This window comes from Schistocerca serialis, chromosome 8 (genome assembly GCF_023864345.2).
Source record: "Schistocerca serialis cubense isolate TAMUIC-IGC-003099 chromosome 8, iqSchSeri2.2, whole genome shotgun sequence".
Classification (NCBI taxonomy): domain Eukaryota; kingdom Metazoa; phylum Arthropoda; class Insecta; order Orthoptera; family Acrididae; genus Schistocerca; species Schistocerca serialis.
In genome coordinates this window covers 281,293,816-281,307,522 of record NC_064645.1, presented here as the reverse complement: position 1 = coordinate 281,307,522, position 13,707 = coordinate 281,293,816, and the positions used below count along the sequence as shown (strand labels likewise).

Here is a 13,707-nt window from a genome sequence, read left to right as displayed (position 1 = left end):
AATGCAATGGTGAGTAGAAAGGGCCAACAGTTTTGTAACTAATAGTTCAATGAATTCTTCAACTGCCATTTCTCTGGCTTCAAGTGTATCTCTATCAGTGTGGGTCCATTGTTTGAACTGAACTGTATCCTCAGGATCAATATCTGCAAAAGCGCTTTCCAAATATTCATTTAGAGCTTCTGTTCCTCGACATACTTCACAGCGATGAAGCATGCAATCCTTTGTTTCCAAATTATAGGCAATTTTGCTCAGTAAAATTTTGTAATCTTCTTTTATTGAGCTATGTGCCACCATTAGTTTCACATTTTGATGTATTGTGCAGACACAAACTGAATGTGAACCAGCTGTGCCTACAGTCAAACACCACTTTGGCCTTAATTCACAAAATTTGGAAAATCCAATTTCCGATCAATTTTTATTGTGGTACACAACAAACATTTCTTTTAAGTTGCTCAGTAATAAGTATTTTTGTTTTTTAACCTTTTCTCCATCTATCCGAACAGTAATACAGTCCTTTTTTCCTGGACAAATCCGACTAAACTCTTCATCATAAAAATGTTCTATGACTCTTGCCTTCACACCCTCAGAAAGCTGCTTCCCACATTTACCTTCGGGCTGTGCCAATATTCCCTGTTCAGCTTTTAACTTTCTAGCCTTCCTTACCATTCTTTCTGCAACACAAAATTCTTACATAGTCTTTTTGATAGACCAGCTTTGGGGAACTAAGGTCAAAATTTGAATTTTCTCGTTATTATTTGATATATGTAATTTTTCTTGCAATTCTTGGATCAGCTCAATGTAATCTGAGCAAGTCTAGCATTGCTTGCTTGTGGATGGTTGCTCCAATTCACTGGGATCAAGTCCTCCCACTTCTGCAATTTTCTTGTAATTCCAACAGATGTTAAGCTTGTATTCAAATTGTGACCAACATTAGTCTCATCATCTTCATCTGACTGATACATAATGTCCATTTGTGAATATTTCAGTGTATCAAATTCTTTTCTACAGGAAGGGCACATTTTTTTGGCCGTTTAATATCAGACATGGGTATCCTTTTTAACAGGTTGATTGAGCGCAAGCTTTTCCGTGCAGTGTGGTTTTTCTTGCCAAATGGGTTGCAGCATGATCTTTGCAAAAATTCAAATCTTTTTAGGAGTAAAGCTTCATGATGGAAGCATAGTTGAGTATTTTCAGTAGAGTGTAAACCACTCCATCTAGTAAGTAATTCTTGTTCTTCTCAGGAAAGTGGCTACAGCTTTCGGTCCTTTTAAGGCACTGTATGTCGTTAAATGCTGTGGGGAATCAGTATTTCCAAAACTGCATACATTAACTTGATCTTGTTCTTCCATTTTAGCAACAACCTGATATGCTTCAGACACTAAAATCAAATTGCCGAGTCCTAAATAAAGAAAAGAAATAAAATTAATAAGCATTCAGCTTTCCAAAAATTATTTAGCAGTCTCTAGTACAGTTAAATGGTTAAATTTAGCAATGAACCTGTCACAAACAGGTTTAAAATCACAGAATAAACAGCAAAATGAATATTTAAACAATGAAGACATAATCAACAAAATTCCAAATTTTATATGACATTTTTGCACCTTACCCAAAGAGACACCAAAATGAAAATAAGTTTTCTAATAGAATGAAATGTGCTCTGTTGAATGGTGTTAATGAATGTAATGCGGTAGGTGCCCATTTTGAGATACACGACTTTGAACATGGGTATATTTTGATAAATTTATGTTTTTTAGCAAATTTACAGGATGGTATCACAGTAATTAAACACACAAGCCAGACCAAAATTTGTGATATACTAAACACTCAGACAGACAATAGTTTGGCAAAAGACCAGGTCCATAGCGCACTTTCTCCACTACTTATGCCTCGTTAAACAATGGGGCAAATTTCTCGTGACATGATTTGTTGCCCACTTTGAACTGAGATTATGCCAAATGCATTGCTTTCTGAGCTCTACTTGCAACATTTGTGTGTAGAGCACACCAAGTTGTATCACTATACCCAAAAGCAAGAGTCTAGCTCTTTTACATTAGGAACAGTGGAATGCCAAACTTGACGATTTCTTCACGACTTTTCGGTCTCTGTAAAAGTGGTCTTCATGAAAATGGCTCTAGCACCTCAACCAAGTTACAGGTGAGCCTGAAACTTTGCATAAGTTCATGTACGGCCCTCAGGTACATCCTGTAGAAATTTCATCAAAATTGAAGATGGTCGAGCTGGGAGACCTTGGACACTTCACGTGGAATGGCCCCCAAAGAAAGAGATCTGCTGCCTAGCAAGAGTAAACTTCAATGGTTTGACAGTTAATCCAGCAGACTGAACCTTTAACAATACCTGCTCCAGGTGAGAAAGATATTCATGAAAAGAATGGCTATAGACCACCAAGGCATCAAGATAATTATACACATGACTCGTGATCTAGAAGTTGTGGAAGAACGACAGCCCCAGTAGCCAAGCCAAATGGTACCCAATTAAATTCATACAGATTCCAATCTGTAAAAAAGTAGTAATGTGCTTAGACTCCTTGCTTAGTGGGATCTGATAGTGAGCTTAATTTAAATCGAGTACAGTAAAATAGCACCCACCAGCAAACCACGTGAAATAATTATTGAGGTCAGGAAGGAGAACTGACTCCCAAATAACCTTCTCATTAAGGGCTTGGTAATCGACTAACAGCCTATAATCCTCACCTTGCCCCTTAGGAATGAGAACTGTAGGTGAAGCATATGGGGACATTGATAGTCTAATAACCTCATGTGTAAACTTAGGAAAAAATAGTGTACGGTCACAAAAGCAATTCGACACTGAAGATTGCATGATAATTGGTTTTGCGACAGTACGACCATACAGAGAAAGCTGAAAATTAGACATTGTGACACAGGCACAGGAGAAAAAAAAAAGTCAATAACACGAGGTACACTGTCTCATATTAAACATCATTGTAAATAGATGTTTTGCTTCTTCTGCATAAGTACTCTTTGGAAGAATAATCGATTATACCAGTTTTGGCATATCCAATGCTGATATTTTGCCCTAGGCTTCTGTTAAGTGGCTTCGGCATATTTTATTTGCAATATGATTATTTCTGGTGCACGATTGTAAGCAGTCTCACATATTTTGTACATATGTATAGCAGGATACTGGTGTGTCTTCAGTTGTCTTGAGAGTACGGTTAAAGAACCACATTTTGGTATTTGTGGCAGCATTTTAAGTACTGCTATCCTGTTGTTTTCATCGACATATTACATAGTGGCAATGCACCAAATGGTCTGTGGCAGGGAATACTTCATGTATAACTGTTCCCCAACCCAAATTTAGTTTTCAGCACTCATGTGTGTACACCTTCAGTATAGGTTATAGTATAGTATAGTAGTATCACCCATCATTCCGTTAGTGAATTCCAGTTTTCTTATTCCAGTCCAGTGCATTTTACACCCCCAAACACTCACTACATGTGCATGTTGTTAAGTTAATGAAATAAGGGTTCACTGAGAACTTTACAGCTTCAATACAGGAAAAAAGCATTGTTTTCATTAAGAGCTGAATAACCATGTTCTTAAATTATTTATTTTATTTTTTCTTTACTGACCATACACAAAAATCAATTTAGTACTAGGTTTAGTCTATTGTTATTTCTGTTTGTAAACAAACTGTTATTTCCACTGTACCTTAGAGCACACGTTCTGGCAGATCAACCCAAAGTGTTTGAATTTAAAACTGACATTTATGTGTGCAGCTGAAATTCATGACTATTCATTTTGCCATGGGTAACAACCACATTTGAGGTCACAACAGCTGCTACATGATTTAATCTGGTACCTGCGCTTCCAGGGAATAGTTAATACATTAACTTACATACACAGTCAATAGAAAACAGCACAGATTCATAGCACCTGCTGGATCAAAAATGGAGTCTGTACTTTTGGACATGACACCACAAGATGATATGGCCAATTATTTCTTTCAGTGCAGATGCATCCATGCTCAAACACTTACGGGAATCGGCGAAATGCTGTGAGTAATGAGGATAATGGGCAAGGGGCACTACGTTATGTGTGCGGATAAGTTGAGAATTTGGATCTGATGGGAGTTCTGCTAGGGTAGTCCCTGCAGTTACAATGACATTGCATCCAGATGGCTTAGTGGTCAGCGTATCTAGGTAGTAAGCAGGAGACATGGATTAGAATCCCAGTCAGGCACAAATTTTCGACTTTCCCTGTTGATTTCAATCAATGCCTGCTTGCAGCCAGTGTCTGTAATTCCTTTGTCTCTTAATTTGTAATGACTGCTGGATCAAAAATGGTGTTTGTGTGAAAGAACAGACACCAATATATGCAAAACTTTGAAGTACATTGTGATAGCCTCAGGAAACTGAATAAACAGCTTTAGGATGTTTGTTGCCAAAAAAAGGTAAATGAAATTATACTTCTCCATGACACTGCAAGGCTCACAAGTCTCAAAACTCAAGAGGGGCTCACAACACTTATTAGGACTGTTCTTCCTCATCCACCTCACAGCTCCGATCTCGCACCTTCCATCTTCCACCTGTTTGGCCCAATGAAGGATACACTCTGCAGGGAGTAGTATGTGTATGATGATGAGGTTATTGATGCAGCAAATGTTGGTTCCAATGTCGATCAATAGAGTGGTACCATGCAGGCATACAGGCCCTCCCAGTAAGGTAGTGTAAGACCATCACACAGAAAGAGGTTATGTTGAAAAATTGAGTGTTGTAGCCAAAAGGACAAGGAATAATAATGGTGTAGTGGAGTCCTGAATTAAACCAACCTGCCTACGGAAGAAGAAGAAAAATAACTTACTGCACACCCCTCATAGTAGTCAGTGTTGATTCATTCCCTCTTGTCCTCTCAGTTGTTCTTTACATTCCGATTTTTAATAAGATGGAAGATATCTCTTAACCTAACTTTTGCTTTTAATACTGAGCAAAGCAAAAATTATGTTGATGTTCCATCTAGCGTGAACAAACTGCCACCTGACAGAGATGTTCCTGCTCTTTCAATTGAGGTGACGTGACCTCAATTGTTACAAACTGTAGATGCATATTAAAGGCATTTACATAAAAAAAATGGATTTTTGGATTATAGCGTACAGCAATCAATCTCTGAAAATAAGATTCAACACTATCCTTGGCAGTGTAATATCTTCACAACAAATTACTCCTAGAACTTCTGACTCCATATGACAAGACACTGGAATGTACACTTGTGCACGGAATACACTCTACTATAGACCAGATACAGTTTCTGTCTATTGTGCCGTATATATATCCACACACAGACAGGCACCCTGGTAGAAGACTGCTAACCTGCTTACAGCAAATAATATGGGTTGTCTGGACACAGTTCAGACTCATATGGAAAAATGCATGAACCTGCATACCTTATCTGTCGTAGGACCTACTACATGTTACAGACTTCCATAAAAAAGTAACTGGAGTAAATACTGAACATGTTGTTCCACAGTTTTCATCCATATCCTACTGTGTGAATACCACACTACTTCATTTACGTGTCTCCTTTAAATCTTTAATAGCATTTGCCGATATACAGTTGTGATGCTTGTACAGTGTGATCTGGAGGCAGGCCAAGAAAAATATGATCAGCATAAACTGCCCAATGAAATATTTTGCGCCATTCAAGTGAATAAGACTTTTATCCATTGTGGATGTGGAACACTGCGACTGTGGTGTGAAAAGGTTTTCAGAAATTACTGCGACTGGTTGCAGTAATTTCTGAAAACCTATTCAAGTGAATAGCATAATTTGCACTTTTTTTTTGTTTCAAAATCAGAAACTTCTTTTTCAATACTCTACTGACAACAGTAAATCACAATCTAGTCAACTGTGCAATGGAAGTAAAAACAAACCTGTAATCTCAGTGTAGTTCAATATGGTCCTCCGTGTCTCCAGCTCTGAACAGGATAATGCAGCTTTTGTACACAGTATAGTCTAGGGGACTTTAATAGAAAAATGGGTAAAGAGGATATGTTCATCCCCACAACAGGAAAACATAGCAAGCACTCGCCCACAAACAAAAATGGATTAAAAATGATCAACTTTGCACTGTCAAAGAATATGAGAATTTGCTCGACGATGTTCTCTCACAAAGATATGCACAAAGGTACATGGTGTTCTCCAGATGGCAAAACAGTAAATCAGATTGACCATGTTATGACAGATCAACATTTCACTTCATTTAAAAGAGATGTCAGCACGGACAGAGGAGCTGAGATTGGCTCAGATCATTTCCTAGTGGTAGGAAAGATGAAAATCAAGATGATTGGGAATCAACAACCAAAAGCCACACCAAAACCTAATTTAGACATCGAATGACTGAAGGAACTGTCTGTCAAATAAGCCTATGCGATTGAAATAAATAACCGATTTACAGCATTGCAAGAAGCTGATGAGGAAAATAGTGTCGAGAAGGCTTAGGAAAGAATGAAGACTGTAGCAACAGATGCAGCACAAAAAACATTGGGCAAGAAAAAGAAAACGAAGAAACGGAAATGGTTCAACAAAAAGTGCCAGAGAGCAGTAGAAAGGAGGAAAGAAGCCAGACTGCTGTGGCTGCACAATAAGGAGAGTGAGGACAGGAGAGAGATCTTCAAGGCGGTTAGAAGAGAAACAGCAAGAGTTCTACAAACAGAGAAAAGGAAATATCTAACTGGAGTACTAGAATCTATAGAAGTGGAAAGCAGGAATGGAAACTCAAAGAAGTTGTTTCAGTATACAAAGAAAAGTAAGAGAGCTTATTGAAGTGAAAACCTATTCATAAAAGATAAAAATCAAAATATGCTAACGCAGCTGGAAGATATCCAAGAAAGATGGAAAGAGTATTTCTCAGAAATGTTAAATTACACTGATCCACACATAACCTTCAGTTACGCAACGTCTCAGAGTGACAGCATTAATAATGACGAATGTAGAATCACAGAACAGGAAGTGGTCCACACCATTCAAAAGTTCAAAAACAACAAGGCAGCAGATGAGGACCAAATACCAGCAGAGATGTTAAAATAGGACGGAAGCAAACTACACAAAGACATTTATAACCTTATCACAAGGATCTGGAAAACTGAAACACTGCCGGAAGATTGGAAAACACCAGTAATTTGTCCAATACACAAGAAAGGAAATAGAATGAAATGTGGAAATTACAGAATAATCAGTTTTCTGAACATGACATACAAAATCGTCTCAATGATCATTCTGGCAAAACTTAAACCTTATGCAGAAAGCATTATTCAAGATTACCAGGCTGGATTTCAAACAAACTGTTCCACAACTGATAATTTGTTTACTATATGACAGATCTTTGAGAAATACTGGGAATTTAACAAAAACATCCACTGTCTCTTCATTGATTTCCAGCAAGCCTACAACAGCATCCACAGAAGTAGCCTCTACAACACATTACGAGAATTTAGTATACCCAGTAAAATCATTAGGAAGATACAACTGTACACGGATGGCTCCCAGGCAGCAGTGAAGTTCAGAGGATCCATGTGTCCCACCTTTCCAATTAAAACAGGCTTACAACAGGGAGATGCTCTTTCATGTGTCCTCTCCAACCTTGCATTAGGGAAAGTTGTTTCGGAGAGTAATTTACATCTTTACAATGGTCTCCAATTCAAACACAGTGAAGTAAAACTCCTGACTCATGCAGATAATATAGTGTTGCTGAGTGAAACTGAAGAAGAACTGAAAGACATGTACAGAGCTCTCAGGCACAGTGCCAGCAAAATGGGGCTTTTGATTAACCAAGAGAAAACAGAACATATGGAAATAGGTTGAGTCACAAACCCAAATCCTTACTTTGAAATTGACCAGCATTCTAAATTCAGAGAAGTTCTCCAGTTTAAATACCTTGGATCACGTTTCAACAGTAAAAATATCATAACAGTGAATATAAATGAAAGAATAGCCTCAGGGTCAAGATGTCTGTACTCACTAAACAACCCACTCAAAAGTAAAGCTTTGTCAATCACCACAAAGATAAAGATATGCAACACTATCATCTACCCCATAGTACTGTACGATTCAGAAAGCTGTACGCTTACAAAGAATGAAAGAGAAAAACTGATGTGTTTGAAAGAAAAGTAATGACAAGGATCTGGCGACCTGTGTTTGAGATTGGTGTATGGAGAATTCGAAAGAACAACGAAATTTATCAGTTAATGAAGCAACCCACTATCATCCAGAAATTAAAAAGTAGGAGACCGCATTGGGCTGGACATGTGGCAAGATTTGGAAAACGACAGAATCACCAAAAAAGCATTTGAAGGAACTCTCCTGGCAACAAGACGATTTGGGGCGAACCCATACAAGGTGGAAAGATGACATAGAGAAGGGCATCGCATCATTAGGAATAGAGGCTGCGAGAGATAGAATGCAGTGGAAGCAGATCATTGATGCAGTGCATGGTCTACAGGGCCTGTGATTGCTAAGGCTAGTTTCATGTGCGTTTGTAGGATGTCTCTTGTCACTATCAGAGGTAATTTGAGGGATATGCAGTATTGTGACACAATCCTCCAACTTACTGTCCGACCCTAAATGGTTCAAATGGCTCTGAGCACTATGGGACTTAACTTCTAAGGTCATCAGTCCCCTAAAACTTACAACTACTTAAACCTAACTAACCTAAGGACATCACACACATCCATGCCCGAGGCAGGATTCGAACCTGCGACTGTAGTGGTCGCGAGGTTCCAGACTGTAGCGCCTAGAACCGCTCGGCCACCGCGGCCGGCGTCCGACCCTAAAGTCAACATTTTGGTAATGGGTTGGTCTTTCAAGACAATGACATCCATGCGGTGTGAACACTTCCTTTCAGGAGGCAGTAATCAGCCATATAGAATGGATTTTCATCTCCTGACAAATTTTATTAAATATACTTGGTGATCTCAGGATGACTGCTGTTGAGGACTAAGACAGGTTTAAGCACCAAAATCTTGACCACCTTGAGAAGTGCATGAATGCTATTAAAATTTCTTGTGTTCCTACCTGTGTTTGGATTGGCGGCTCATTGGGTAAGTGCTAAACCAAAAATCCATAGAACTGGTTTCCGATCCCCAGTCAGTCCTAGGATTTCTTCAGACACTAATCACTTCTTTCATCTGAAACAAGATGAGTGTTGCTGCTGTTAACTTACTCCACGATGATCACAAATTATGACATTCTTCCAATCACAACTGCATCACTTCAAAAATTAAATGCACTTGATATATTGTTTTTCTTAAGACCCAAGAACATTACAACTGGTAGAGACTCAAGTAGAAATCAGCTGTGTTACCTTGTGGTCACTTAAGATTCAAAGCAAGAATAAAATGAACTTTTCTGAATTAGATTTGTAAAAAAAAGGGCAACCCACAGGAATTTCAATGCCTAATTTGATTCCTTTATTTTATTTACTTATTTTCTCAAATATTATTGAACATTTGAGACTTTTACATAAGGATATCAATCATTTGCAATTTTCTACATATCCTAACTAACAGGATACACCGAAAGTGTATGAATTTCTCTGAGAAGCTCCAGTACACAACAAAAGCTGACGATCTGGGATTTGGCACTTTAGTTTATTAATTATCCTGGAAGCACATCGAAATTGGAATTGACAGTGCAATTGCCAGCAACAATTATAAACAGAAAATTTTGGAGTATTGTACTTTTGACAACCCCGAAATACAAAGCATTTGTTAATTCTTGGGAGAAGGTATGAACCAAAGAGAGGGCTTTGTCCTATTAGCAACACACTGAACAAATTTAATTTAAAATATTCTTAAACTTCATAACAATGAGGGATTGAATTAACAGAGGCTATTCATAAGTGAAGCCTTCCTCAACCTGAAGGTTGGTTTACATCAAGGTGCTTCATTAAACATGGTTCATTTCCTGACTGCCTCTGACCTTTCACCTGACTTACCCACACTGGTATTCAGGATCCTCTAGTACAATGTAGACTCCAAACCATGGTACAATTAGTTTTTTTTTTTTAAATTCATCAGTCAACTGTGAAAGAATAACAGAAAAAACAACATCACCTGCAGGAGACTGCAAACAACATCACCTGCAGGAGATGCTCTTTATATGTCAACTATGGATTAATTAATACGACAATCATGAAAATAATATAATAATTTTTTGTTAACATGGTTCATTACGATAGGCAATTAACATTTTTCAACAGAGCAACTTTGTCTTGAAAACATCCGTAAAATTACGTATAAATCATGTTGTTTACAAACGTGGTAACTGGTTCGGTAGGCAAATAGAAGGTGAGCCAGAATGAAAACCGATTACGGACCATTCAAGTTCGTCATATGTAATGATTATGATACGGAGTGCTATTCGAAGACCACTTTCCTTAACTCAGTTCCAATGTTTTCGTAACAAATACCTTTATCCGCAATGAGAATTCATGAGTACTGTTATCATAATTTTGGGTGAGAAAAATGCATGACCTTTTTCCTATGTAACACGAGTACTATGTCCTTAGCATACAAACGAGTTACCCTCAAATTTCTCAAAATAGTGACCTTACCTATGGAATTCGAAAGGACGTCTCAAGCTGCGTAAATTCTTGTACCTCCAAACAACACTACTCCACAACTGCACTAAAAACGAAGTTTTAGACACTGCACGTACCTCCAACACGAGTACTATGTCTTTAGCCTACAAACAAGTAACCCTCAAATTTCTCAAAATAGTGACCTTACCTACGGAATTCGAAAGGACGTCTCAAGCTGCGTAAATTCTTGTATCTCCAAACAACACTACTCCACAACTGCACTAAATGCGAAGTTTTAGATACTGCATGTACCTCCAACCCACGCCGCAACTCGAACAGCGAGTCGCGTCCTGCGTTATCTGTTGTTGCGCAACAGTATCAACGAATGGCATTAATCACCGGTACAAGAAAAACATCCTATCATGAGAAAATATTTTAAAGGTTAAACGTGAGTTTTTACATGCAGCCATTTCGAGAACGACTGTATCATTTTTTTTAAAATCAAATATCGTGAACATATTTCACAAGTTACTGGCAGTACTTCACGCACGTAAATGCTGCCAACACGTAGCGCGAAGACAAGTACTGCCCGAAAACGTATTTTTAATACCTTCCAATTCATGCGCAAATGATTGACATAATGACGCGAATTGTAAATAAAAAGTGTAGAAATATTTTGCGACAGCTAAAAAGTGACAAATAAATTTAATGCTTAGAATATATCGAAAACAAACACTTTGCCTCTGTTTCCCGTCAGAGCTTATTCAAGAAAATTGGATTAGTTTACAGTGCGATCAGGAGGCATATATCTATATATTGTCCGTATTGTAAGTATAATGACGTGTCCTATATTACAAGTAGATAGTTGTACGGAGGATTAATTTCTGGCACTATAAAAATCACAACTCACATAAAAATAAATTGCGTCCTTTCGGTTTATCTGTTTTCGTTAAAGAACCATTGAAAAAAAGTAGTCTTACTCCCTTGATCAAAGTTAAATTAATGAAAAAAATATAGTGCAGAGTTATCACGAACCTGCTATAGTACTACATATTAACAGAGAAATGTGGTGAATTTTGGCCGAAGATAGGGTGTTGAGCACGAAAGAGGGCAGACTGCAGAGTTAATGAAAATTATAGTGGAGTATGTGTTATTCTGTATTGTATTTGAGTTGTTTCTATAACAAAAACAATCTTTCGTTGGAGAGCGAGCTAACAGCATTCGGTCGTGTTCAGTCCGCATTCGTAGATTCTTGCAGTCACTTTTTGTCCCTGATCGTAGACGGCCTTTTAGCTTATTTGTAACCATCAAAGAAATTTCACGTGCTCACAGTGACTTCTGTACAGGCACTGCAGTATAGAGGGCATGCGTCTGCTATTTTACGCTTTGATTATTATATAGCATAAGTTATGTGAGCGACGGAGACGGCTGAATGTAATGTAATGTTGATAATACTAAAATTTAGATACCACAGGTACAGGGACTTCCGGATCCTAAGAGATCCATTGCACAAAATGCCAAACAAAAGGAAACATGCTTGGTAGAAAGTTATCGAAGCGCGCTGAAGTTCTAACTGGAGACCAGAGAAGGACAATAAATTCGTCACTGGTTTCAGTGTGGCGGGAAAGGAGTGGAGAGACCCAAGATATACTTCTTTTCATTGAAAAGGAGCAGCACAATAAATTGATGAAACACCCGTAACGTGAAATTAAAATATACGAAATAAATGAATATGTTTGTGGGCTCATGTTTATCTTACTGTAATTATATCACAAACGTATCACAGTTTCTTTTAAAACGTTAGAAGTGAATTAATAATTGTTTTCCCCGCAGTCTCGGTATCTCCCATGCCCCCCCCCTCCCCCTTACAAGAAATTACTAAGTGGATTGTTTATTAAGCAGCCTATGTGAGTCGCGTGTATATTTTATAATATATATATATATATATATATATATATATATATATATATATATTCTTTGCTGACATTATATCCCTTATAAGTACTGTTGTAATATCCTTTATTTGTAAAAGTCATTGTAGACATCAGGAACTAGCTGAGATGTGACAGCTACTGAAATGCAAAGCAATTATTGATATAACTTGTCTCCAGTCGCTACGAACAAGACTGTAGGTGCTAGACTTTTGTGGATGCCCGCGTAATGTTTCAATTGACATAGCTGCTAGGTTTTGGCATAAAGGAGCTGCAGATCAGTGATAAATGTTTCATGCTTGCGTAGAAATTCAGACACATTAATATAATTTTTCTTTTCATTAAGCATGTTGCTTGCAAAAACAGCGTGTTCACAAAAATGTCTGAATTTCACAGTTTACATTGCTACTATAATTAATGCCATACAGAGTGAAAACAGTGTGCCCATAATTAGGGGGAAAATAAAAAACCTTTAAGGCAGTGGTTGGCACACTATGCTTGGTCTCTCATGCACTTTTTGTCCCCCCCCCCCCTCCCCACCCCCATTGTAAATGCTTGTTGTAAATGCTTGTTCACAGGCAAGCCACAAGCAAATGGTAGTGAACTTATTTGGTACTGGTACTGGTTCTTCAAAGTTTGTAAGTAGGCTTTCATGGAACAGCTGATATTTATCTACAAGTGTCTCCAGGTTTCGGTTTTTCATCATCAAACATGACAATTCACACTGCTCTCGATTGTAAATAATCAGTATCGTCTGTCAGTTTTCTGTAAGCTATCTTTTCCCTATATCTTACCAGCTTTATCTATCACTAACCTTATTTGGTCATTTCATTTCATGTCACCACAAACTGTTGCTCTGTTATATTTTTATAAGTTGACTGATTAAAACTGTGACTGATGGATATTGTAGTCATAAGATACTATGATTTTGTTGTTCTTTAAATAGGTACACTATTATATATTTCTGAACATTAAAGCAAGTTGCCAATCTTCACACCCCTTTGAAATCTTGTCAATATCTGATTGAATATGCAGTTTTTTTCCCAGATAGTCATCCATTTAGGTAACTACATCATCTGCAAAGAGTCGGAAGTTAGCATTAGTTTTCTCAGTCAGGTCATTAATACACAACATGGACAGTGTCCTCGCCGTCATCCAATCTCCAGTTATTTCCAGTATTTGCTCAGAAAAATCAGTCTCTGTTTTGAAAACTAGGTGTGCCA

The 13,707-nt window shown here is 37.8% G+C and overlaps 1 protein-coding gene and 1 long non-coding RNA gene across 3 annotated transcripts in view; one reads left to right on the top strand and one right to left on the bottom strand.

Annotated features, from left to right (window-relative positions):
- Positions 1-11,025, bottom strand: part of LOC126416687 (uncharacterized) — a 30,794-nt gene extending 19,769 nt beyond the window's left edge. The window contains exons 1-2 of the long non-coding RNA XR_007575494.1: positions 10,762-11,025; positions 9,047-9,159 (exon numbers count right to left, since the gene is read on the bottom strand). This is a non-coding gene — a long non-coding RNA (uncharacterized LOC126416687). The remainder of the gene's footprint in view (positions 1-9,046; positions 9,160-10,761) is intronic.
- The window catches only part of LOC126416686 (ribonuclease Oy), a 61,304-nt gene that overhangs the window by 20,690 nt on the left and 26,907 nt on the right, over positions 1-13,707 (top strand). The window lies entirely within an intron of this gene.